General features: G+C 47.3%; 1 long non-coding RNA gene across 1 annotated transcript; it reads left to right on the top strand.

Moving 5' to 3' along the window:
• The first annotated feature begins 12,828 nt into the window (after positions 1-12,828).
• LOC112445092 (uncharacterized) lies at positions 12,829-24,377 on the top strand. The gene is made up of 3 exons (XR_003033489.2): positions 12,829-15,035; positions 20,472-20,652; positions 21,691-24,377. It is a non-coding gene; the product is annotated as an uncharacterized lncRNA (long non-coding RNA).
• Positions 24,378-25,210: the final 833 nt, after the last annotated feature.

Raw genomic sequence — 25,210 nt, 5'->3', positions numbered from 1 at the left:
GCCCGGATGGGCTGCTGTCACAGACTCTGACCAAGGAAAGTGTTTTTGAAGACGGAATGTGTCTGTGGCCAATACAGCACTGGGTACTACACTTTGGCCCATGGAGCTCTTGGGATACGTTAGCAAGGGGATGTTCTGTGGATATGCACTCAGAGGAGGAATCAAGAGGTAACCAGATAAGGATGCTCCTGGAGTCTATGCCTTCAAGAAGTATGGCTGGAAGGGAATCAAAGACTCAGGGTATTGGAAGTAGAGTCCTGTGTGCTTGCAGGGTATGCTATTTTCTATTCCCCAAACCAAAGGGACCAGGATGCCAGTTCGAAAAGAATCGTCAGGACTGTTGACTAGAAGACAGAGTGGAAAATTGGAATGATCTTCACAGGTGAGTATTCATGTTGAGGAGAAGGGAGTGTGGTATTTTCAAAGCAGCAGTGGAGTTCCAGGAAGACCTCCTTCCTCTCCCTCTGGGCCCCACTCTGCCTCTGCAATCCATGGTCACAGGAAGAGCCAGGATGGTGGTGGGGGACTTGGGTTGCTGAGATCACAGTCTCAATGTATGCTCCTCAGACTCCACGGACACTTTAGTGTATTTGTTCTCCCTGGATGACCTGATCTTCCTCATGAGTGTTCACCCTTCATACTGGTTAGTAACAGGAAGACCCCCACTGAGGTTGCTTCTGACTTGGAAAATGTGGTTGCATGCAACCAACTGAATATCCACAGATACAAATGCTCAGTCTATTCTGGTGAAAATGCTCTCTACTTCTTTCAGCGATGGAGCAGGGGTATACGTCACTTACAAGGCTCGCAGTCATGTGGGAGAGGGAGTCTATAACATGGCATACGTTTGTTCCTCACAGAGGCCTCAGTGTTCCCTGAGGGAAAAATGACTGTCCTCTCCTGGCTCCAGCTGTTGATGCTGACCTGTACCGCCCATGGGTGGGGGTGGTGAAACTTGCATTTTTGTCTCCCTCCTCTTGCTGTGGACCCAGTGCTCCCTGGCTGACTGAGCCTCAGCCACCCTGCTGGCATCTGCAGACCCCTCTGAATCTGGGACTGATCATCCAGCTGATCCCCAGGCAGGGATGTCCACTCCTCAGCTTCAGCCTCAAGGTCTCCTAGCCCATTGCCTGCTTTGTCTTCATCTGGATTTAGTTCCTTTCCACATTTCGCCCTAAAGTGATGCAGATCCTTCCCTTGGACCTCACCTGCAGCAAAGCAGGAACCAAGATCAGCTCCTGAAAACAAAATTCCTAAACTGCAACCACCCTTCTGCCAAAGACTCCATTGGGTCATTGTACAGTGTGCCCCTGGAGTCCCAAGTGTGAATAGGGTGGAATCTGCCTGTCCCTGGTGTTCATTTCTTGTCACACCTCCCTTGTCTGAGCTCTCTCACCTCTGCCTGCTACTGCCTCTGTGGGCCATTCCCCACTGTGACTGGGATGCTCTTTTCTTTGGCTTGTCTTTCACTTGACCCAAGACTTCCCATACAATATCCAGGTCAAAGGGGGCATAGTGTAGAATGTGTACCTTGTGGAGTACAGTTAGGATATTTGGTGTCACATAAGTCCCACACCCCTGAAATATGAAAACAGAGGGATAAAGAACACAAGAGTCAAATATGCCAAAGATTCCTGGGATGTTGGTTTAGATGAGCACTGAAGAGTGTCTGTGGGATCAGGAAGTATGGATATTAACGATGGCCATGACCAGACCAGTTACAGGGGAGTGACTGGGACAAAAGCTCCACGGAAGGGGGCTGAGGAGACAATATCTCAGCAGAATTTGAAGCAGTTTTGCTTTGAAGGGCAGCTGGTAATGTGCCAATAGCTGCAGAATAGGGTGGTGGAAGACGGTGGGTTTCCCCCTGTGCTGTGGAATGCTGCGATGAAGAGGGGTTCTGGTTCAGGACAGAGGAGTGATAACTGCAGGTGCAAAGTCCCTGGGAAGGTGCAAGGCATGGGATCCCGAGCAGAGGTGAGGGGCTGGTGTAGTCAGGAGCACACATGCAGAGGGGCAGCTGACTGCCAGGGCAGAAACATGGAGTTTGGGATTGGGAAACTTGAGAAATCCACGAGATTGCTTCTTCCTTCTCCACGAATTATTGGCCTGTGGGGTTGGTGGTCATTAGGATGGAGGAAGGTTTCTTCTCCAGGAATTATTGCCGGGTGGGGCTGGTGGTCATAGGATGGAGGAACGTTACTACTGTGTAGTGTAGTAGTGTAGGTAGGTGAGAGTGGAAATGAACAGCAGTTCTACTCTGGCCACGGATTTAAGATAAAACACTTCTGTAAAGTTGTTTAGTTTGCTCCTCAACGCTCCGGTGCTCAGACACAGGCAGGGCGTGGGTAGGCAGGAGGGTGCAAGGAGCACAATAGGCGTGTTTGCGGGGATAGCTTCCAGCCCTGGCTCAGCCGATCCAGGAGGGGCCTGGAGGGTAGTGTTGAAGGACGTGTGGTAGGTGAGGTGGAGGTTTCCAGGAGGTTCTGGTATCAGTGCATTGGCACTAGAGCGAGGGAGCTGGAGGACAGGACATCATGTTGAGGGTGATGAGAGGGAGGAAGGCTAGAAAAAGGACACCATGAGGGGCGCGGTCTTTCCTGATGCCCGGGGCGGGACCATGGGCAGGGGGATGCTCGGGTGGGGAGGAGGGGAACATCGAAGAGGACGGAGAGTCTCCAGGATGACCGGGTGAGCCTCGTGGGCACTGAGGACGGATCAGAATAGTGAGGGCTGAGAGAACGGTGAGTGTACCACGGGAGGAACGCGTTCACAGGCCTGGGGTGGGCGGGAGGAGAAATACAGGGGACTTGTACCGGTCCCGCACTATGGGGGCTTCGGCAGAGGGCGACAGGACCCGGACATACCCGGTCAAGTTCCTCAGTGAATGAAGACTTTGAAACAGGGTCCAGGATAAAACTCCCAACCGACCCAGGCCAGGAGACTGGCGCGGGTCTCACTGGGTTCCTGCGCGCAGGCCCAGAACCAGCCAATCGGAGCGCAGCCCCGCCCTCCAAGTTCCGGATTTCCCGGATTCCATTACTTCCTGCCCGTGTTGCCTTGGTTCCGCGGGCCGCCGCAGAGGAACGCGGGATCCACGGGTGGTTTGCCCGGGCCCCTTCGAGAGGATCCCTTCCTTTCTCTGGTACTCATGGGCATTCTCCTTAACTTCCGCATCCACGCTGTCGAATCCTCTGCGCGAAAACCCAACAGAAACGATAGATTTTCTTCCGGGCTTGTGGCGTTTTAGTTTCTGTGGTCTGCAGGTGGCAGTGTTGCTCCAAGTATCGCCATTCCGTTTCTCCCCCGCCCTTTGCCGTTGGAAAAAAAGCGACGAAGCCTTTTGCCACAAGAAGTGGAAGATAGTTTTCTCTGCTTGTGCCCCTTGGCTGGTTCAAACTGCATCTGAGCCCTTCAGAGAGCCCTTTGTGAAAACTTTGAACAAACCCATTGACACTTAAAATTACAATAAAATAATATAAGCTGATATATTGAATAATGGAGGGAATGAGCTCCCTTGTCTTGCTTCCGATCCTGGAGGAAATGCTGTATTTAAAGAGAACTTTATTATGACAGTGAGTTTTGACTTGAAAATGTTTATGTGAAAGGAAATGAAAGTTGCTCAGTCCTGTCAGATTCTTTAAGATCCCTTGGACTGTGTAGGCTGCCAGGCTCCTCTGCGCATGGGATTCTCCATTCAAGAATATTGGAGTGGGTTGCCATTTCCTTCTGCAGCGGATCTTCCTCACCCAGGGACCGAACCTGGGCCTCCTGCATTGCAGGCTGACTCCTTACCATCCGAGCCACCTACAATAATGACATGACAGGGACAAGGGCCAAGCTAAGATCCTGCTGGCTAGATGCTGGACACCACCCAGGAAGCAGGTGGTGTTACTGCCCTCATTTTTGCCTTTGAGAACTGTGGCACACAGAGGAAGAATCAGCTGTCCAGGTTCCCCGGGTTCCTCCAAGAGTGTCCCTCCGTTCAGGTCTCAAGTCTGTCAGATTGTAGTTTGCACACTGGTTTGCAGGATGCTTTCCTATCCCCAGTAGAAGAATGAAATAAAATAATGGGAATGAGGGTAAAGTGAAAGTGTTGGTCGTTCAGCCCTATCTGACTCTTTGAGATCCCCTGAACTGTAGCCCACCAGGCTCCTCTGTCCATGGGGATTCTCCAAGAGAGAATATTGGAGTTGGTTGCCATTCCCTTCTCCAGCGGATCTTCCCGACCCAGGGATTGACCCTGGGTCTTACAGGGATTGCACTGTGGTCTCCCGCATTGCTGGCAGATTCTTTACCATTTGAGCCTCCAGGGAAGTCCAAATGAATGCAAAATAGCCTGCGAAACTTTTAAAAATGTATAATAACATAGTTATAAGAATAAGATGCTAAATGAAAAGGGAGGGTGCCGCATAGAAAACGATTCATCCACTGTATCAGTATCATGCTCCTCCTGCTGCTAAGTTGCTTCAGTCCTGTCCGACTCTATGCGACCCCATAGAGGGCAGCCCACCAGGCTCCCCTGTCCCTGGGATTCTCCAGGCAAGAACACTGGACTGGGTTGCCATTTCCTTCTCCTATGCGTGAAAAGTGAAAGTAACGTCGCTCAGTCGTGTCCGACTCTTAGCGACCCCATGGACTGCAGCCTACCAGGCTCCTCAGTCCATGGGATTTTCCAGGCAAGAGTACTGGAGTGGGGTGCCATTGCCTTCTCCCTCAATATCATGACACAACACAATTATAAAGCAAAGCACCGGGGACAACCAGGTACTTTTCATTTGGTCTACATGTGACCAGATTTATATTGAGAATAGACTGCTGGTCATTTCTTGGTTGATAATGCAAATACTAGTGTGAGGAAAAACACAGCAAAAGATACAGCACCTGTCCTTAGACAGTTCTATTATATTTCCCATTCAGGTAGGGGATCAGAGATGAGAAATATAGCTCTGGGGACTACCTGAGAGCACAGATAGACAGACAGCAGAATTCATTTTCACTTCTGAAGAATCTCATGGGCACTTGCTTGGTATACAACATTGGGCTCTAAGTGTGGGGAGGAAAAGTAGATTTCATCACTCATGTCTCCTGTAATGAAAAGGGAAGCTATTTGTTATTAGTGGAAAGATGTTTGTGAATCATAGCTATGGCAAAGGTTTTATATTCAGAATACATAAGAAATTTTAAAATTGCAAAGGACAAAACGGAGTGAAGGAGGACAGATGCTTGTGCCAGGGATTCAGATGTGGAAGGAGAAACCAGAAGGAGGCAGCACCTGGGCATTTTCAGGGTGATGGACTTGGCCTGTTCCTGGTCATGCTGGTGATCACTGGAATTTGCCATGTGTCAGAGCTCAGAGAGCTTCAGACCCAAAGACAAGCAAGCCAGGACTTTCCTGGTGGTCCAGTGGTTAAGAATCACCCTGCCATATAAAATTAATACACAGAAATCCCTTGCATTCCTATACACTAACAATGAAAAATCAGAGAAATTAAGGAAACAATCCCATTTACCATTGCAAAAAAAATAATAAAATACTTAGGACTAAATTTACCTGAAGAAACAAAAGTCCTGTATACAGAAATCTGTTTAAAAAAAAACTGATGAAAGAAATCAAAGATAACACAAATAGATGAAGAAATGTACAATATTCTTGGATTAAAGAATCAATACAGTGAAAATGACTCTACTACCAAAAGCAGTCTATAGATTCGTCACAATCCCGAACAACCAATGGTATTTTTCAAAGAAGTAGAAGAAATAATTTCACAGTTTGTATGGAAATACCAAAGACCCCAAATTCCCAAAGCAATTTTGAGGGAGAAGAATGAAACTGCAGGAATCAACCTTCTTGACTCAGATTATACTACAAAGCCAGAGTCATCAAGATGGTATGGTACTGGCACAAAGACAGAAATCTAGATCAATGAAACAAAACAGAAAGTTCAATGATAAATCCCTGCACCTATGAACACCTTATCTTTGACAAAGGAGGCACAAATATACAATAGACAAAACACAGTCTCTTCAACCCGTGGTGCTGGGAAAACTGCTCAACTACGTATAACAGAATGAAACTGGAACACTTTCCAACACCATATGCAAAAATAAACTCAAAATGGATTAAAGACCTAAGTGTAAGACCAGAAACCACAAAACTCTTAAGAGGAAAACAGGAAAACACTCTGTGACATAAATCACAGCAAAATCCTCTAGGATCCACCTCCCAGAGTAATGGAAATAAAAACAAAAATAAACAAATGGGACCTAATTAAACTTAAAAGCTTTTGAACAACGAAGGAAACTATACACAAGGTGAAAAGACAGCGCTCAGAGCAGGAGAAAATAAGAGCAAATGAAACAACTGACAAAGAAGGAATCTCCAAAATTTACAAGCAGCTCATGTGGCTCAATACCAAAAAAATGAACAACCCAATAAAAAGTAGGCAAGTGACCTAAGCAGACATTTCTCCAAAGACAAACAGATGGCTAATAAACACATGAAAAGATGCTCAGTATCACAGATTATTAGAAAAATGCAAATCAAAACCACAATGAGGTATCATCTCACACAGGTCAGAATGGCCATCATCAAAATGTCTACAAACCATAATGCTGGAGAGGGTAGGGAGAAAAGGGAACCTTCTTCCACAGTTGGTGGGAATGCAAACTGGTATAGCCACTATGGAAAACCGTGTGCAGATTCCTTTAAAAAATGGGAATAGAACTGCTCTACGACCCACTGCTGGGCATACACCTCGAGGAAACCAGATTTGAAAGACACACATATACCCCTATGTTCACCGCAGCACTATTTACAATAGTCAGGACATTGAAGCAACCTAGATGTCTATGAGCAGATGAATGGATAAAGACGTAGTGGTACATATACACAATGGAATATTACTCTGCTATTAAAAAGGAATACATTTGAATCAGTGCAAATGAGGTGGATGAACCTGGATCCTGTTATACAGAGAGAAGTAAGTCAGAAACAGAAAGACAAATATATATGGAATGCACATATATGGAATTTAGAAAGGCAGTAGCAACGATTCTACATGCAGGGTAGCAAAGAAGACAGAGACCTATACAACAGACTTTTCAACTCGGTGGGGAAAGAGGAGGGTGGGGTGATTTGAGTGAATAGCATTGAAACATATACATTACCATATGTAAAACAGATGACCAGCACAAGTTCAATGCATGAAGCAGGGCACCCAAAGCTGGTGCTCTGGGACAACCCTGAGGGATAGGGTGGGGAGGGAGGTGGGACCCCCAGTTCAGGAATGGGGGGACACATATATAACTGTGGCCAATTCATGTTGATATATGGTAAAAAAAAAAAAAAAAAAAAAACAACCGTCAGAATATTGTAAAGAATTATTCTCCAATTAAAATAAATTAATGATTAAAAAAAAAGAAGAAGAATCCACCTGCCAATGAAATGGACAGGTGTTCAGTCCCTGGTCCAGGCAGTTTCCACGTGCCACAGAGCAGCTAAGACTGTGTGTCACAACTCCTGAACCTGCCTTCTCCAACTACTGGAGCCACGAGCCTAGAGCTCATGCTCTGCAACAAGAGCAGTCTCTGCAATGAGAAGCCCGCGCACCACCGCTAGAGAGTAGTGCTCCTTCTCCACAGCTAGAGAAAGCCCTCATGCAGCAACAAAGACTCAGTGCAGCCACAATAAAGAAATAAATAAGAAAACCAGGCCAATCTTACTGTATGTTCATTTGAAAAATCCAGTGGTAGATACTAAAGTAGGTGCATCTCTATATTCTTTGAATAATCATATCTTGGGTGAAGCTAACAAAATTTACATATATGTATTGTTAAAACTAGGCTATGTTAAAACTTTAGCTGCTGCTGCTGCTGCATCGCTTCAGTCGTGTCCGAGTCTGTGTGTCCCCATAGACGGCAGCCCACCAGGCTCCCCCGTCCCTGGGATTCTCCAGGCAAGAACACTGGAGTGGGTTGCCATTTCCTTCTCCAACGCATGAAAGTGAAAAGTGAAAATGAAGTCGCTCAGTCTAGGCTATGTTAAAACTTTAGATCGGCTTCCCAGGCACTGCTCTTTTCTAGAGAGCTACTTTTCTCAGAGAACTTACTTCGAAACTTTAGTAACCAGAACTGCGGCCTCCAGCGCATTGAAGGGCAGGAAACAAATGACATTAGGAAGACGGTTCAAATCCTGTGACAGCAGGCTAGGATTAACACACATCCCAGAAAGAGTCTCTTCACATTTCAGTAACTGATCCTGTATTTCAACCACTTAGTTCAGTTCTTTAGGGCCACTGCTGTCCCCTTAAACAAACACTTGGTGTGAAACATTTGGAAAATGACCTTAACCCAATTCACTCCCAACCACTTTTCACATGTCACAAGGAGTCTCTCACAATGATGTTTCTTCAGAGAGAAAGCCAATTCTCAGATAAAGAAAAGAATTCACACACACACCTTGTGAAGAAGTACTGAGATTTTAGAAACTGACTCACAACTAACCTGTGGTTCATCATTCTTGACTCTTCTTCTTTCCCCTCCATCCACTCTGAGAACTGAATATTTGGCCATGCTGTCTGCTTTGCCCACCAAGTTTCTCGTACCACACACGTGGTGTTAATAGTGAGCCTACACACAAAGGCATTAATACCAGTCAGACCTATTGAAGTCGGCTACCTGGGGGCAAGGAGGTGGCTGGGGCAATACATTCAACATCTCCTTTCCTTCACCACCCCACCCCATTTCATCCCCTGCTGTCACTTGGCCCAAATGAATAAAGATTTTGCACCAAATCTCTCCTTAAATCACCACTGCCTCAAGTTTTCTACGTTATTTCACGTGGCTTCTGAGGCCAGGAAACAGATTTTACTTGAGATGAGTAAAGCTAGACAGACAGTCCATTGGCTAGAAATTCTGTTTGGGAGGTGATGTCTCTCAGTGTACTGCCTGCCCAATGTGATGAATGAATAAAGTAAAAGTCATCTTGGCTTGGCTGTGGTGCCCGGTTTTTCAGATGGTAGCCACTAGATGGCGGGCTAGAAAGGTACTTGGATACTTGATTCACATTGTAATCAGTAGACTTTCAGTTCAGTTCAGTTGCTCAGTCGTGTCCAACTCTTTGTGACCCCATGGACTGCAGCACGCCAGGCCGCCCTGTGCATCACCACCTCCCGGAGCTTACTCAAACTCATGTCCATTGAGTCGGTGATACCACCCAACCATCTCATCCTCTGTTGTCCCCTTCTCCTCCCACCTTCAATCTTTCCCAGCAAGGGGTCTTTTCCAATGAGTCAGTTCTTCACATCAGACGTTCAAAGTATTGCAGTTTCAGTTTCAGCATCAGTCCTTCCAATGAATATTCAGGGCTGAATTCCTTTAGGATGGACTAGTTCGATCTCCTTACTGTCCAAGGGACTCTCAAGAGTCTTCTCCAACACCACGATCCTAAAGCATCAATACTTCGGCGCTCAGCTTTCTTTATCATGTCTGTACTTGACTACTGGAAAAAACATAGCTTTGACTTCACAGGCCTTTGTTGGAAAAGTAATGTCTCTGCTTTTTAATATGCTATCTAGGTTGGTCGTAACTTTTCTCCCAGTAGACTTTAAGGGAATTGTATTACCTGGCATAACGGAGGTGGGGGTGGGGCAGTTTCTTCATCCAATCAGTTGAAAAAGCTTAAGAGCAGGGACTGAGCCTTCCTGAGCATGAAACAGTTTAGCCTCAAGACTACAGCCTGAGAAACTTGCATGAGACTCAAAGTTGCTGGGCTGCTCTGCACATTTGGGCCTCTGGACTACCACCTGGATTTCCAGCCAGCTGACCTGCCTAAGAATATCAGAACTGTCAGCACACATGAACCCATGATCCAATTCCCTAAAGTAACTCTCACTATTGGCTGTGTTTCTCCAGAGAAGCCTAATACACACTCAATATGTCACATCTTTCTCAATCCAATCCAAAGACATTAACTGAGTCACTGTATTATCCCACACCAGATGCTGTGCATTACAGGAGCTGATAGAGGACACAGCCATTTATTTAGTGCCTTCCACCTGCCAGGACATGGGCGCTAGGTGTTTTACATCTGTTATCCCCACTAGGTCTCCCAATAAACCTCACCAACAGGTAGAGTTATTGCCACTTTACAGATAAGGAATTTGAGGCTGAAGCAGAGTGCCTGGGCTGGTAGGGCCTGCACTGGAACCCAGCTTGAGTGTAGACTGTGAACTGTGGGATGGAGGGAGATGACATGGGGAGACGAGTTTGGGCACACGTCCCAGAGAGTTTCCGTGCCATGGGGGCGCCAGGAAACATCACACCCTTGTTATCAGTCCTGGGTATCCCCTTGCAATAGGAGCAGCCCCAATCCATCTGAAGCCAAAATTACCAGGAACAACATCATGCATGCAACAGAAGATGAAGTCTGTGAGTGGTGCCCAGGTGGGAGAGGTGTAACAGAAAAGCCAGCCTCCTGGTGAGGGTTCGTCTAGCTGTGAGGGAAAAGCTCGAGAACTGTGGCTGAGAAGGAAGGAGCCTCTAGGGCTGGACACAGATGTCTAACGTGACCTTGAAGTGCTTCATGAAGCTTGAGGGTAAGGCCTGACCTGAAACCTGCCCCGCTGCAGCTCAGTATTTGTTACAACAGGGAACGTGCCAACACATTCCTACGAACCTCATTCCATACTCACAAAAACCACCTGCTCAGTCCATGGCATTATTCAGAATAATTCACCCATTTTCAGGTGGGCTGCTATGGCACAGTGAGCCAATTTAATTTCTCAAGATGTGATGATAACAAGTGGGAGAACTGGGTGCAAGGAAGGCTGTCTAGAATCAGAGCTAGTGTCCGTACCCACACACTGTATTGTTTCCTCATAAAAGGGGAAAAAGGAAGAAAAAAAGGAGAAAATGAAGGAAAAAGAATAAAAGGAGACCCATGATGCTTACTGTATTGCGGCATCCATGTTGGACTGTGAGTAAAGAGAAAACTCCTCAAAGAACCTAATCAGAAAGGTAACTGACAATCACACAACATGAAATCAGGGGAATGGATGGGCTCAAGCACAGTGTCCATGTACACGGAGAGCAGTGGGAGAAGAATGGAGGGCACGGGGGAGGGTAAGAGTAGAAGGAGCCATGGGAGCAAGAGGAAGCTGAGGACAGCAGAGTGACAGGGCTCCTGTGGATTTGCCCAGGACACTGATCAGCAGGTTCAAACCTTCCATCCTGCTGATGGCAGTCTGCGTGGAAGTTACAACTCTCATCCCTGAAATAAAGTAGCCCGGCTCTCCGAGCTGTATTCATCCAACAAGTATCCCCCCAGCACCCACCTGGTCATCGATGCCCTCAGCACAGTGCCGAAAGCAGCCATAGCCTAGGACAGAACTCAGTCTCAGGAGGTAACAGATTGTCCAAGATATAGAATAAATGGGAAGCCAAGTGGGAAGGGACGAACACTAGACACTCCTGTCTGAGTGGGGATCGAAGACAGGATGCCCATCACCCGCTCAAAGGAACAGAAATGTGAGCCTAGAATTTTCAGGGTTCACTCACTGGCAATTCAGTTGAGAAACAGCTGCTATAATGGTGATGCAGTAGGAAGAAGAAAGGCGAGTGCTACTCTGGTACAATAAGGTTCTGGACAATGTGGGATTAAAAGACAGACACAGCCCTGGACCTATAAAAACTGAGCCAAGAGGTTTGCTCTAGCCACTTTTTTCGCGTATGTGGTTTGCAGCGAACAAATTGACAACGTATCAACAGCTGCACTGCTCTGTGTACCTCACCTTAACATCATTCATAAGACGGTGAACGTGTTCTGAGCACCTGTGGGGCACCAGACTCCCAGACCGGTGCTTTCCAGATTTTGTGGGCACAAGAGCGTTGCAGGCAGCAAGAGGGTCCTCAAGGAGCTCACCATGGGGTGGGCAGGGAGCCAGACTGAAGACAATGGTGAAACAAGTGTGATGAGAGCCTTGGCCTCAGGAGCCAGCAGAGGCTGGGATCAGAGGGTCAGGAATGGGCTTCTCCTGGGGGTGGGATAACATAGAATATTATTGTCCCCACTTGCAGACCTGGGAACCGAGGATCAGAGAGGGTGAGCATCTTACTCAAGGTCACACTGCTTGGTAGTGGTCCTGACCATTTTTCATCTGTGTGGGTTCAAATGTGAAGGTTTCTGCACTGTTGATAATGCCACCCTCTCAATGTTGTCACCTATTTTAGCTCACAATCACCACGTTACACATTCCCTTGACTCTAGGTCCTCCTTTATTAGATAAATAATCTCCTGAACAAAGTATAGATTTCCTGTTAGCACATCCAGTCTGTCCACTTTATAAACAAAATGTCCGTGCAGGGCATGTTGGCTCTACCGAAACTGATGGTTTACACTGAGTTTCTACTGCACCCACATGCAGGGTAAAGAAAATGGATCACTGGGATCTGTAGTTTTACTTACCTATTTCACACAATCTCAAGCATAATTTTAAATGTAGCCAATATTCAATTAAAAACAGCAGAACCACTTCCTTCCTAAAATGACCACTCATGAAAAGAGTTCATTCAATATCAGTACATTCTAGGCAGGAGACTAAGCCCCTTTCACAGGGAGTTGTGGAAATTCATTTCCTTAAGACATGGAAATACTTTTTTTTTTTTTTTTTTAATATTTTTACTGTTGCTGGTTCCCTGAGAGACTTAAGCAAGCAATGCCACTTCACTTTTCTGTTTCTGACAAAACAAACAAGCAAAGCAACCCTAACACACAGGCGCATAGACGTATGTAATACACCCAATAGAGGTGTGTCAAATATAAGGCAATAGTATTGGAAATATAAGGGCTTCCCTGGTGGCTCAGTGGTAAAGAATCCACCTGCTAATGCAGGAGACTGGGGTTTGATCCCTGGGTCATGAAGAGCCCATGGAAAAGGAAATGGCAACCCACTCCAGTATTCTGGCCTTGGAAATCCCATGGACAGAGAAACCTGGTGGGTACAGTCCATGGGATCACAAAAGAATGCGACACGACTTAGGGACTAATCAACAACAATCGAAATACAAAGGGAAACCCCTAACTAATCATATATCCAAATTTCTGACCACAGCAGAGGTCTACTGCCCAGGATCAGCTGTACCCCAGGACACCAGACAACCAAAGATGCCTTCCTTTTTAAATTACTATACACTGCTACTGGTCGATTCAGGAGATAAAAGTTTTCAAAAACATTGCATACCAAGGCAGGACTCAAGGAGCCTATTACAAGTATGTACTTATTCCTATGTCACATCAAGGTCTAACTCACGCACTCTGGAGAAAGAACACCTGTGATGATTTCAATATGGGAAATGCATTCCCCCTGGAATTTTGTCTCATTTTGTGACGTGGGACAGGAGATGTGGAGGAATCTGATGCCAAGGAAAGAGCCTACTTCTGAACCTGGTGAACATTGATTTGAGCCCAGTTATCATGGTCATTAACTGATGTCCATAGCATGTTACCATATCGGTTTAAAAATGGCAGTCTGCAAACAGAGAAAGAAATAAGTCACATACAGACTGTCCATACTGTTCACGGGGTTCTCAAGTACGTCAAGGCTGTATACTGTCACCCTGCTTATTTAACTTATATGCAGAGTACATCATGCGAAATGCCAGGCCGGATGAAGCACAAGCTGGGATCAAGATTGCTGGGAGAAATATCAATAACCCCTGATATGCAGATGACACCACCCTTTTGGCTGAAAGCGAAGAAGAACTAAAGAGACTCTTGATGAAAGTGAAAGAGGAGAGTGAAAAAGTTGGGTTAAATCTCAACATTCAGAAAACTAGGATCATGGCATCCGGTCCCATCACTTCATGGGAAATAGATAGGGAAACAATGGAAACAGTGAGAGACTTTATTGTTTGGACTTCAAAATCACTGCAGATGGTGACTGCAGCCACGAAATTAAAAGACGGCTTCTCCTCGGAAGAAAAGCTATGACCAACTTAGACCACATATTAAAAAGCAGAGACATTACTTTACCAACAGAGGTCCGTCTAGTCAAAGCTTTGGTTTTTCCAGTAGTCATGCATGGATGTGAGAGGTGGACTATAAAGAAAGCTGAGTGCTGAAGAATTGATGCTTGTGAACTGTGATGTTGGAGAAGACTCTTGAGAGTCCCTTGGACTGCAGGGAGATCAAACCATCCATTCTAGAGCAAATCAGTCCTGAATATTCATTGGAAGGACTGACGCTGAAGCTGAAACTGCAATACTTTGGCCACCTGATGAGAAGAACTGGCTCATTGGAAAAGACCCTGATGCTGGGAAAGATTGAAGGCGGAAGGAGAAGGGGACAACAGAGGATGAGATGGTTGGATGGCAGCACCTACTCAATGGACATGAGTTTGAGTAGGATCCGCGAGTTGGTGATGGACAGGGAAGCCTGGCATGCTGCAGTCCATGGGGTTGCAAAGAGTCGGATAGGACTGATTGATTGAACTGAACTGAAGACTGTCCAACCGCCATCTGATACTGAAGAGGTGGGGCATCTGCGGAAAATAACTCTTCTGAAAGAACAGGGATCCCACTTGGCTAAAGAGGATTCTGGTCCTGTGACACTACGGCACACGTGGTTGGCCCTAGAGAGATAGATGTCTCTCTCTGCGTGTCTGTCCCTCTCTCTACCCCTGGCTCTCACAAGTTCTTTCTCAGGATCAGGTTCTCAGCAGCAGGACGCCAATGCAGTGCCTCCCATGCTCAGCCCGTGCGAGAAGCCGGGAGTGGGAGGCGGTCTTCTATTCCTCCCATCCACACTAAGGCCTCCCATCCTTAGTGTGTGTGGAATAGAAGGGTGAAGACCACCGAGAGGAGTCCTCCAGCGTCCTATAGAGCCAACCCGCCCTTGAGCGGGGAGGAGTCTGCGGGCATGATTATAACGTCACAAAGATGGGACATTTACCCCTCCACTCCTTATAGAAGGAACTTCCTGCGTATTCCCTGCGTTCTAGTGGGTTGAGAGGGAGCCTGGAGTGGCCTGAAGAAAAGTAGGTTCCTCCCCGAGCACGGCGTCAGTAGGGCGATGGGGATTCAGAGAAGAGGAGTTAGTGCCGGGCCCTCTCGACCGCGTGCCCGGAGGTCCTTGCCAGCAGCTTGGAGGCTAGGAGGGACCATCGCTGCCAGAGTCGCAGGAAGTTTCCTTCCACACAGATGACAGTTGGTGATGGTCGGCTCTTGGGGTTGGAGGGTGGCGGCTTCTCCCCGATTGCCTGGTAATTTGTGTTGTCGCCTGTCAACGTGAGGAGCAGCTCCTGTTACTTGAATGTTTTTCTACCAATTGTTCCTAGTAACACACTGCTGCTGCTGCTGCTGCCAAGTCGCTTCAGTCGTGTCCGACTCTGTGCGACCCCAGAGACGGCAGCCCACCAGGCTCCCCCGTCCCTGGGATTCTCCAGGCAAGAACACTGGAGTGGGTTGCCATTTCCTTCTTCAATGCATAAAAGTGAAAAGTGAAAGTGAAGTCGCGCAGTAGTGTCCGACTCTTCGCGACCCCATGGACTGCAGCCTACCAGGCTCCTACATCCATGGGATTTTTCAGGCAAGAGTACTGGAGTGGGGTGCCATTGCCTTCTCCGAGTAACACACTAGGAAAGAGTAAAAGCAAACTAATAGAGACACTGGCTGTATTTCTACCGATTGCAATTGGGAGAGCACCACAGACCTGATGATCAGACTGCCAGCAAGGTGGTTTGCACTGTACTTCATTCCACAGAGAGTAGTAGAGAAGTGACAGTGGGGACCTTTGCAGGGGGGAAAACATTTAGGGGGAAATCTTGTCGACAAAAGAGGAAACAATTATCTTTGTGACTAGCTAGTTTCAGTTGAACTGACTTTTAGTCACCGTTCCTAGTCATGAGACAGAAAACAAGGAGTTGGATGGTCTGTGTCTGCCTTTTAATGACAAGGAGGAAGGTCTGTACTTGACCTTGTAGTAGGTAAACCCAGGAGTCACTGGATACTTTGGATGAGGGGTCCGACGGGGAAGGGTGGTGCTTTGCATTAAGTCATTTTGGGACATGAAAGTCTGCAGAGATTTCTTTACTGTGGCTTTTCTTAACAGCTCAGGTGAAGTTGAACTTTGTCAGCATGGTAAATATGTGCATCTTTCATGCCGGTCCCAGTAGATAAGTATAAAGGCAGAGAGGTTCGAACACCCCCCACCTTTTAAAATTGGATTATGATTGCTTTAAATGTTGTGCTAATTTTTGCTGTAGGACAAGGGTGAATCAGCTATAAGTATATACATATATCCCCTCCCTCTTGAACCTCTCTTCCACCCCCCAACCCCACCCCTCTAGGTCATTACAGAGCACCAAGCTAAGCTTCCTGTGCTATATAGAAGCTTGCCCTAGCTATCTGTTTTACACATGGTAATCTGTATATTTCAGTGCTGCTGCTGCTAAGTCCCTTCAGTTGTGTCCGACTCAGTGCTACTCTCTCAATTCAATCCATCCTCTCCTTGCCTGCTGTGTCCATAATTCTCTTGTCCATGTCTGAGACTCTAATTTTGCCCTGCAAATAGGTTCATCAGTACCTTTTTCTAAATTTCACATATATCTGTTGATGTAGGATGTTTGTTTTCTCTTTCTGATTTATTTCACTCTATAACAGGCTCTAGCTTCATCCAATTCACTAGAAATGACTCAAATTCGTTCCCTTTTATAACTGATTAATATTCCACTGTATACATGTACCATAACATCTTTATCCATTCATTGACAAACATCTATGTTTCTTCCATATCATGGATATTGTAGATACTGGTGCAAGGAACATTTCGGTACATCTGTCTGAATAATAGTTTTCTCAGGGTGTATGCCCAATAGTGTGATTTCTGGGTCATATGGTAGTTTTATGGGCTTCCGTGGTAGCTCAGCTGGTAGAGAATCCATGTGCAGTGTGGGAGAACCCAGTTCAAATCCTGGGTTGGGAAGACCCCCTGGAGAAGGGATAGGCTAGCCACTCTAGTATTTACGGGCTTCCCTGGCGGCTCAGACAATAACAGATCTGCCTGCACTGCGGGAGACCAGCTTTGGTCCCTGGGTTGGGAAGATCCCCTGGAGGAGGGCATGACAACCCACCTCGGTATTCTTGCCTGGGGAATCCCCATGGGCAGAGTAGCCTGGTGGGCTACAGTCCATGGGGGTGCAAAGAGACGGACACAGCTGAGCAACTAAGCACAGCACAGCACGAGGTAGTTTTATTTATTCCCAGTTTTAAAGGAAATCTCCATACTGTTCTCCATAGTGGCTGTATCAACTTTCATTCTCGCAAACAGTAAAGGAGGATTCCCTTTTCTCCACGTCCACTCCCACATTTATTGTGTGTAGATTTCTGATGACCATTCTGACTGCTGTGACAAGATTGCTAATTGTCGTTCTGATTTGCATTTCTCTCATGATGAACAAGGTTCAGCATCTTTTCATGTCTTTGTTGACAGGTTCCGTTTTTACTCTGGAAGTAATCAACACTTGAACATCACTGTATAGTTAGTTCTCAAGAGGTTTGGGTTTTTTTGGTAATCTAAATGAAGGCAGCAAAAAGGAGTCATTATCACAGAATAGAATCATAATCCTCTTCAATTCAGGAAACTAGGTCCCAGAGAGTGTAAGTAACTTGCCCACGGTCACAGAAGAAGTAAGTGGTGGGACCTTGATTCAAATCTAGGTGTCTGTGGCTTCATCACCTCCCAGCTCGGCATCACAGGGTGATGGTTTCCAGATCCACACATCAGGCTCAGCACTCTCTTCCTGACTACAGACTTCCCTAGTCAACTGACAGGGCTGCAGGGAGACTGCACTCAACAAGTGCTAGGCAACTTCTGGGACACCGGAGATGCCTTCACAGGGAAGAGAAGTGAAAGACACGCTGGGTTCCACAGGCCTCTACCCACCCCCTGGAGGGAATGAGGAGCTACAGGAGGTTCTAAAGGGGGCTGTTTCTCTGAGAGACAGGCTGATGGACTGCCGTTCTGCATGCATGTGACAAGAAACACTTGTTCCTTTGAGTTTATTTTTCTTTACGGTTGAGAATACATAGCACATGGTGAAATACACAAAGCAGATATGTAAAACCAAGCAGATATATGGATAAGCAGATACATTCCCATTATACCAACAGAATACCTGACAGTAAGACAGCACTTCTTTGTAAAAGAAGAACATTCTCCTAGACTAAAGCAATGAAACAGGAAATTAGTCTGTTTCTTAATTCTTAGCCTCATTCCACCATCACAGATGAGGCATCATGGGCACAGAGAAGTTAGGTCAGCTCCCCCAAGTCGTTCTAATAGTTTGTGTTTGAGTCCTCCGGGCAAGGAATATGCAACATGTCCAAACTGTATCCATCCCCCTCCCCCTGCTCCCCACACAGCTGCACCTCCTTTACTGTTACCAGATAAAATGTTATTGTTGAATCACGCAAAGACGCTGGGATTCTTGGCCTCCGGAGGAGAAGAATTCAATCCGGGGCCAGAGACGAGACTTGATCACTCAGAGCTTTTGTGTAATAAAGTTTTATTGAAGTATCAAGGAGATAGAGAAAGCTTCTGACATAGGCATCAGAAGGGGCAGAAGAGTACCCCCCTCCCCCCGCCTGCTACTCTTCAGCTGGATGTTATATAGTCACTAGCAGTCTGTTAATGAAAGAAAGGAATGTCTGAAAACTCAGAATGGCACCAGGCCCCTCACCCATAAGATGCATTTTGGGATAATCTTGGCACCAAATGGTTCATCCTGGGCCATAAAATGATTAACTTGAATCTTGAAGAAGGGCAGGTCACCATACAAATAGTTTCGTTTGCATAGATTAGGGGAACAATATCTGAGTATAACATGTTGATTTCTCAAGTAGGTTCTGAGCCAAGAGGCGGAACTGACTTGAAGACAGAGTCTGGGGTAAATGCATAGTACATTAGCATAGCTTAAGATAAACATTTTCATAAGAGAAATGCATTGGTTATCTCTAGGTTTGAGAATAGTTAACTTCAGGTGAAACCAGGTGTCATTGTGGCAACACAGTATTTTAAGAGAAACCGCTTTTTAAATTTGTATAGAGAAGGAAAAAAATATCGCTAGTTTGTTTCCTCTTGCCCCTTAAGAGAGATAAAAATGTCTGTCACATGCAGGCTATTTCTTCTGTTTGGAGACCTCTGGCCTTCCTGCCTGTTACTCTCTCACTGATTCAGTGCATCCCAGCCTTCTCCCCAGCTGCTTAGGCCAGAGATGCTTAAAGCCATCCTTGCCTGCTGCCTCTCTCTCACCACACTCTCAATCATCAAGCCTCACCTCTCTGCCTCCTAAGTCTAAGTAAGATTCTCTTCCTTCTCTCCCTCAGCACAGTGAATTCCCTAGGCCAGGTCACCCTCGTCTCTCTCCTTGACAAGCACCAGCAATCCTGATGCTTTCCAACACATGGTCTGTCCTGCTGCCTGAGGAAGGGAAGCTTTCTTCAGTGCAATCTGGGCATGACACCCTTGCTCAAAACTCTGCACAGGCTGCCTGCTGCTCTTAGGATATTGTACAGCCACCTGGACTAGGCGCAGGAGGTCTTGTCTGCCCCCAAATGCCCGATCTTCACCAGACACCCTCCTTCCTCTCCAAGCCCCACTTGATATTCCAGCCACCCAGACCTCTCTCTGTTCATCAGATGGCTGGTGTGCTCACACTCGTACTCCCTAGCTGCCCCCCACCCCCTTGTTGCCCCCTCCCCACCCACCAATTTCACAATCTCACTCCTGCCTTTGCCTCCATCTTACATGCCCTTCTTCCCTCCTCATCTGCCTGATTCCTTCTTAGGTTCAGCGGTCAGGCTGGGTAGGGCAATTTCCATTTTTCCTGGGGAGTACCTGGGTGAAAAGTCACAGTTAACAGATTTGATATTATTACCAAATGCAAGGTGGTGGAGATTTCACTATGAATCCCTGCTGCTCGATGAGCTGATGAGAAATGCAATCAGATGGCAGAGTTTGTCTGGGAAAGGCTTCCTTGCTAAGCAAAGGATACAGACAGAAAAGCTCTCCTTGTGCTTTATATGGGCCTGTTGTTGTCTTTGAATATGGCCTTTTGAATTTGGTCACAGCATTGGAAGCATAAAGGGATCCAGGGTGACCACCTGCTTCACAGTGAGCAGGGATAAGCCGAAGCATGAAGTTTCACAATGTCACTTTACGGTGTCTGTGACCCAGTACACGGAACAGGACTTGAGCTTCCCCACCCATGCAGTGTGTGTTGATGAGATTTTCACTATTTTTCACGTTATAGTGTTGAGTTCCTGTTAGGACGAGATGAAGTATATTGATACGTCCTCCCTATGCGGGGTGTATTTACTAGTCCCTGTGGTCATCAGGGAGGCAATGACGAGCTCTCAGCTCAGTATGGGACCCTCCTAGGGAATGTCACAGCACCTTCTTGCAAACTCCTCAGGTGTCTCCACCTGGTGCCATCAACCCATGGAGGGAACTGCCAGTTCCTGTGATGGGCAGTGGAGGGAGCGACCCCACTGCTGCTTCGACCTGCTACAGATTCAACTGTGACGACTGACTCCCTTCACTATAACTCCTCTGAGCAGAACACACCTAAATATGAAATGAAGTGTGTGCCTGTGGTATGTAAAGCCAATTAAATAGTTGGACATGGCACCAGTTCCACCACCACACCCCAAGCCTCACCCCAGCCAGAGAATGGAGTAGACTCTGAAGGGGCTCAGGCATGCCTCCCTTTCCACTGATGTGTCCGTAGACGGGGTGGCGGGGGGCAGTGTAAATTACTCACCTGGAGCATAATTATGGAGCTTGTGGGAGCCAGGTATATGGGTTTTATTCCCCACAGACCCAGAGGGGTAAGGATGAACCCCAGCCATTCTCACAGACAAGGAAGCAAGCTGAAAAGAGCTTAGGTGGCTGATGCAGTAAAAGCTGGGATCTTGAGTCATGCCCTAGATTCAAGCCATTCTTCTCTGCAGTCACAACAACACGCGTGCTTGTGTTTCAGTTACTGAGATGCAGATGTTCCATGAGAGGAGAGCCATCAGTGTCCCAATCTCCTGTCCACTTGTGAAACACGGGTATCCAATAGGGCAAAGCCACCTGAAAGGGTCCTAAGCCCCTTGTGTGCGCCTTAGGAGAGCTGCCTTGCAGCCAAGAAACTGGAGTCCGCTGTTAGGAAAGGGTTGCTCCAGAGACAACAGCAAGCAGGAGTTTAACTTCCCCTGCGGGGAGGCACTCTGCCATATCAGAGAGGCTTTGCAACCAACCCCCACCCCAGTTATGTCTCCACCAGTCTCACTCTGTTTATCAGATATAAGGAATCAGGAGGCACGCCAAAGCACAGCAAGTGTTTTAGTGGCTGTAAGACAGCACTGGAGACGACCCAGCTGCCATGGTGCTCTGGAGACATTTGGGGATGAAATCTGTCTGGCTCCACCTGTGTCCAGGTCTGTGCCCTTCTGCTCGTGTGTGTGTAAACTGTGGAAGGTCAAAGTGCCACCTCAAGAACCCCCCACCCTGGTCCCCACCACGAGAATGTGTCCTGACTAGGGATCCACACCTCATCCCACCCCCGGACATATGGCAGGGGTCAGATGCTCTCTTCTGTGTTCCCTGAGTTCTATAATTTAAATCCTGCCATCGCTTTTCTCACACAGCACGTGGCAGTCATCTGCTTGTAGGTGACAGTCCTCATCATGCCTAACGAACTCAGCCGCAGTAGGAGGAGACATAGCGTCTGGTCCCTGCTTAGAACTACTTCCTGAATGAATGAAGGACCGGGACTCAAGGTAAATTCTCAGTCAATAAAGCGTAGCTCTTCGTGGACCAGTTACTTGTGTGTTAATAACGACACAGGAGAATGGAGTAAGCAGGACATCTGTGGAATCAGATTCTCTTCCCTTTGGGGGCGGGGATTGGAGTGCATGTTTCATATGACCCCTAATTCTGGAAACTCCTGATCAAAGAGGCTGCAAGGTTCATTACACACGTGTGGGTCACTCTGTTGCCCCATCAGCCACAGTTGTAGCCTCACAGTGGAACTGGGGTCAAGATCCTGAGAGCACCATTCAGGTCACTGAACGTTTCCCAAGGACCAAGTGGCAATGTAGGCCCCGTAACTATGTGTCCAGACGATGGACTGTTGAATGACCTCAGGCTGCTAGTGGAGTCTCTGACACTGTGCTTGGAGCACAGGCGTCTATGGAGTCGGGGACACCAGTACAGGTAGGAAAGGCGTGTCGAGTCCAGGGGAGGCCGTCAGCCTCACTCGGAGCTGCCCCTCGTGCATCCTCCTCACTCCTTGCTTGCCCCACCTCAGCTGTCTGTGCTCTTTCCCCCTGTCCTGCCTCTGCCTCCCTCACAGGCCTGGTACAGGCATGTCCATCAGCACCTATGACCCCTGCTTGTCCCTGTTGGTTCACCGACAGAGCAGACGCTTACCCAGTGCCGCCGTATCTAGTCCCCGCTTTCTGTTCAACTCTGCTCCCAGCTGCCCTGGCCACCTGGCTATGTCTTCCCCCGCCTTTATCCCCACTGTTCCCTCTTCTGCGATATCCTGACCCCAGATGTCTGCTGTGCTGACTCCTTTCCCCCTTCAAGTCTTTGTTAAAATATCAGCTCCTCAATGAAGCCCGCCCTGGTTGCTCTGTTCAATACTGTGACTTGCAGCTTTCCGCCTTGCTGCCCACAGTACCAGTCCCTTACAGGACTTACATATATCTGATAACAGCACCACCCCCTTCTAACACACTGTAGAATGTCCTGGGTTGTTATGAGGTAGGGTGCCTCCTACCCCCACCCCTTCCCCTTTGGGGAGAGTAAGTCCAGCACAGGGATTTCTGTGGGCTGGCCACTTGTATCCAGTACAGAGAGCCAAGAAAAGCCTCGATGAATATGTGCTGCCTGAAGCAATGTGCCTGCCTCCCTGCTAGACTGTGAGACCCCTGGGGGTCCTGTTCTTCTCATCCTTGGGGCAGGCCCTCCCTCCATGCAGGGAGAGGGCCTCAAGTTGTCTTGCCTCAGTTTCAGCCACACCTCCAGGCCAGCAGCTCTGTGACCTGGGACTCAGGAGTCACCTGGCTTCACTTCAAACTGTAAACACCTGTCCTTAAAGGAATGTAGGTATTTTCAATGTTTAGACTTTACTTTGGGCCTCAAGTTTTTGGCACCCACATTGAGTACGAATTGTGAGTAAACTCTTCCAAGCTAGGCTTCAACAGTACGTGAACTGAGAACTTCCAGATATAGTTAGGTTTTGAGGAGGCAGAGCAACCAAAGATCAAATTGCCAATATCTGTTAGGTCATGGGGAAAGCAAGGGAATTCCAGAAAAACATCTACTTCTGTGTCATTGACTATGCTAAGACCTCTGACTGCGTGGATCACAACAAATAGAGAAAATTCTTAAACAGAGGGCAGTACCAGACTACTCGAACTGTCTCCTGAGAAACCTGTATGCGGGTCAAGAAGCAACAGTTAGAACCAGAGTTGGAACAAATAACTGTTTCATAACTCCTTCATGGGGAAGGAGTATGACAAGGCTGTATATTGTCATGCTGCTTATTTAACTTAGATGCAGAGTACATCATGCGAAATGCCAGGCTGGAATCAAAGATTGCTGGGAGGAATATCGACAAGCTCAAGTACACAGACGATAGCACTCTAATGGCAGAAAGGAAAGAGCAAATAACCTTTTGATAAAGGTGAAAGAGGAGAGTGAAAAAACTGCCTTAACCTCAACATTTAGAAAACTAAGATCATGGCATCTGGTCCTATCACTTCATGGCAAATAGAAGGGGGGAAGTGGAAGCAGTGACAGAATTCATTTTCTTGGGCTCCAAAATCACTGCAGATGGTGATTGCAGCCATGAAATTAAAAGACACTTGCTCCTTGGAAGGAAAGCTATGACAAACCTAGCTTGCACACATTCTCAGGCACTTCAGTAGTGTCCGGCTCTTTATGACCCCATGGACCGAGGCCCAACAGGCTCCTCTGTCCAGGGGATTCTCCAGATGAGAATCCTGGAGTGGGTTGCCATGCCCTCCTCCAGGGGATCTTTCTGACTCAGGTATTGAATCCGTATCTCCTAAGTGTGCTGCCTTACAGACAGATACTTTACCACTGAGCCCTGGGAAAAGCACATGACAAACCTAGACAACATTAAAAAGCAGAGCCATCACTTTGCTGATAAAGGTCTGTAGAGTCAAAACTACGGTTTTTCCAGTAGTGATGTACAGATGTGCGAGTTGGATCATTAAGAAGGCTGAGTGCCAAAGAACTGATGCTTTCGAATTGTGGTGCTAGAGATGAGCCTTGAGAATCCCTTGGACAGGAAGGAGAACAAACCCGCCAATCCTAAAGGAAATGAACTCTGATATTCACTGGAAGGACTGATGCTGAAGTGCAATACTTTGGCCACCTGATGCGAATAGCTGACTCACTGGAAAGGACCCTGATGCAAAAAGATTGAAGGCAGGAGGAGAAGGGGGCGACAGAGGGTGAGATGGTTAGATAGCATCACCAACCCAATGGACATTAATTTGATCAAACTCAGGGAGATAGTGTAGGACAGAGGAGCCTGGCATGCTGCAGGCCATGGGTAGTAAATGGTTGGACACGACTCAGCGACTGAACAACAACCACCACCTCCACCTTACCTTTGAGCTTGCCTAAGCTGCCAGAGCCCCACTCTCAGCAGGGTGAAGAAGCTTTCTGTGTCTCTCAGTGGTAAAGGCTGAGACTTCTGTCTTCACACACTCAGTGCCCCCTGCTTAGGTGATGATGGGTCCTTAGAATGCTCATCACTCCCTCCCAGAGCTCAGACCAGGAAGCCTTCTCACAACAGGAATGGAGCACCTACCCTGGTACAGAAATGGGAGTTGGAGCTGTTTACCCCCTCTCAATGTGTTTTCTCCCTTTACATTCATTTGCACTTTTCTTCTTGAGTCACCGAATCCAACTCCGCTCATCCCTCCTGGTAACTGTAACAAGCTGCACCTGCATCTCTATCAGGGCGGGTGCACGTACCCCCGCACTATGTATTTTCCTTCTCTCCCTTCAGAATCTCTAGACTCCCAGACACCACCCTCAAAAGGGGCAGCGATGCAGGGGAGGTTGTGACTCTCATCCACAGCCTGGGCCAAAGCACAGCTGTGTTATATATAACCTCTTTCACTC

The sequence above is a fragment of the Bos taurus genome, chromosome X, assembly GCF_002263795.3.
Source record: "Bos taurus isolate L1 Dominette 01449 registration number 42190680 breed Hereford chromosome X, ARS-UCD2.0, whole genome shotgun sequence".
NCBI classification, from domain to species: Eukaryota; Metazoa; Chordata; class Mammalia; order Artiodactyla; family Bovidae; genus Bos; species Bos taurus.
This window is presented reverse-complemented; position numbering and strand designations above follow the sequence as displayed.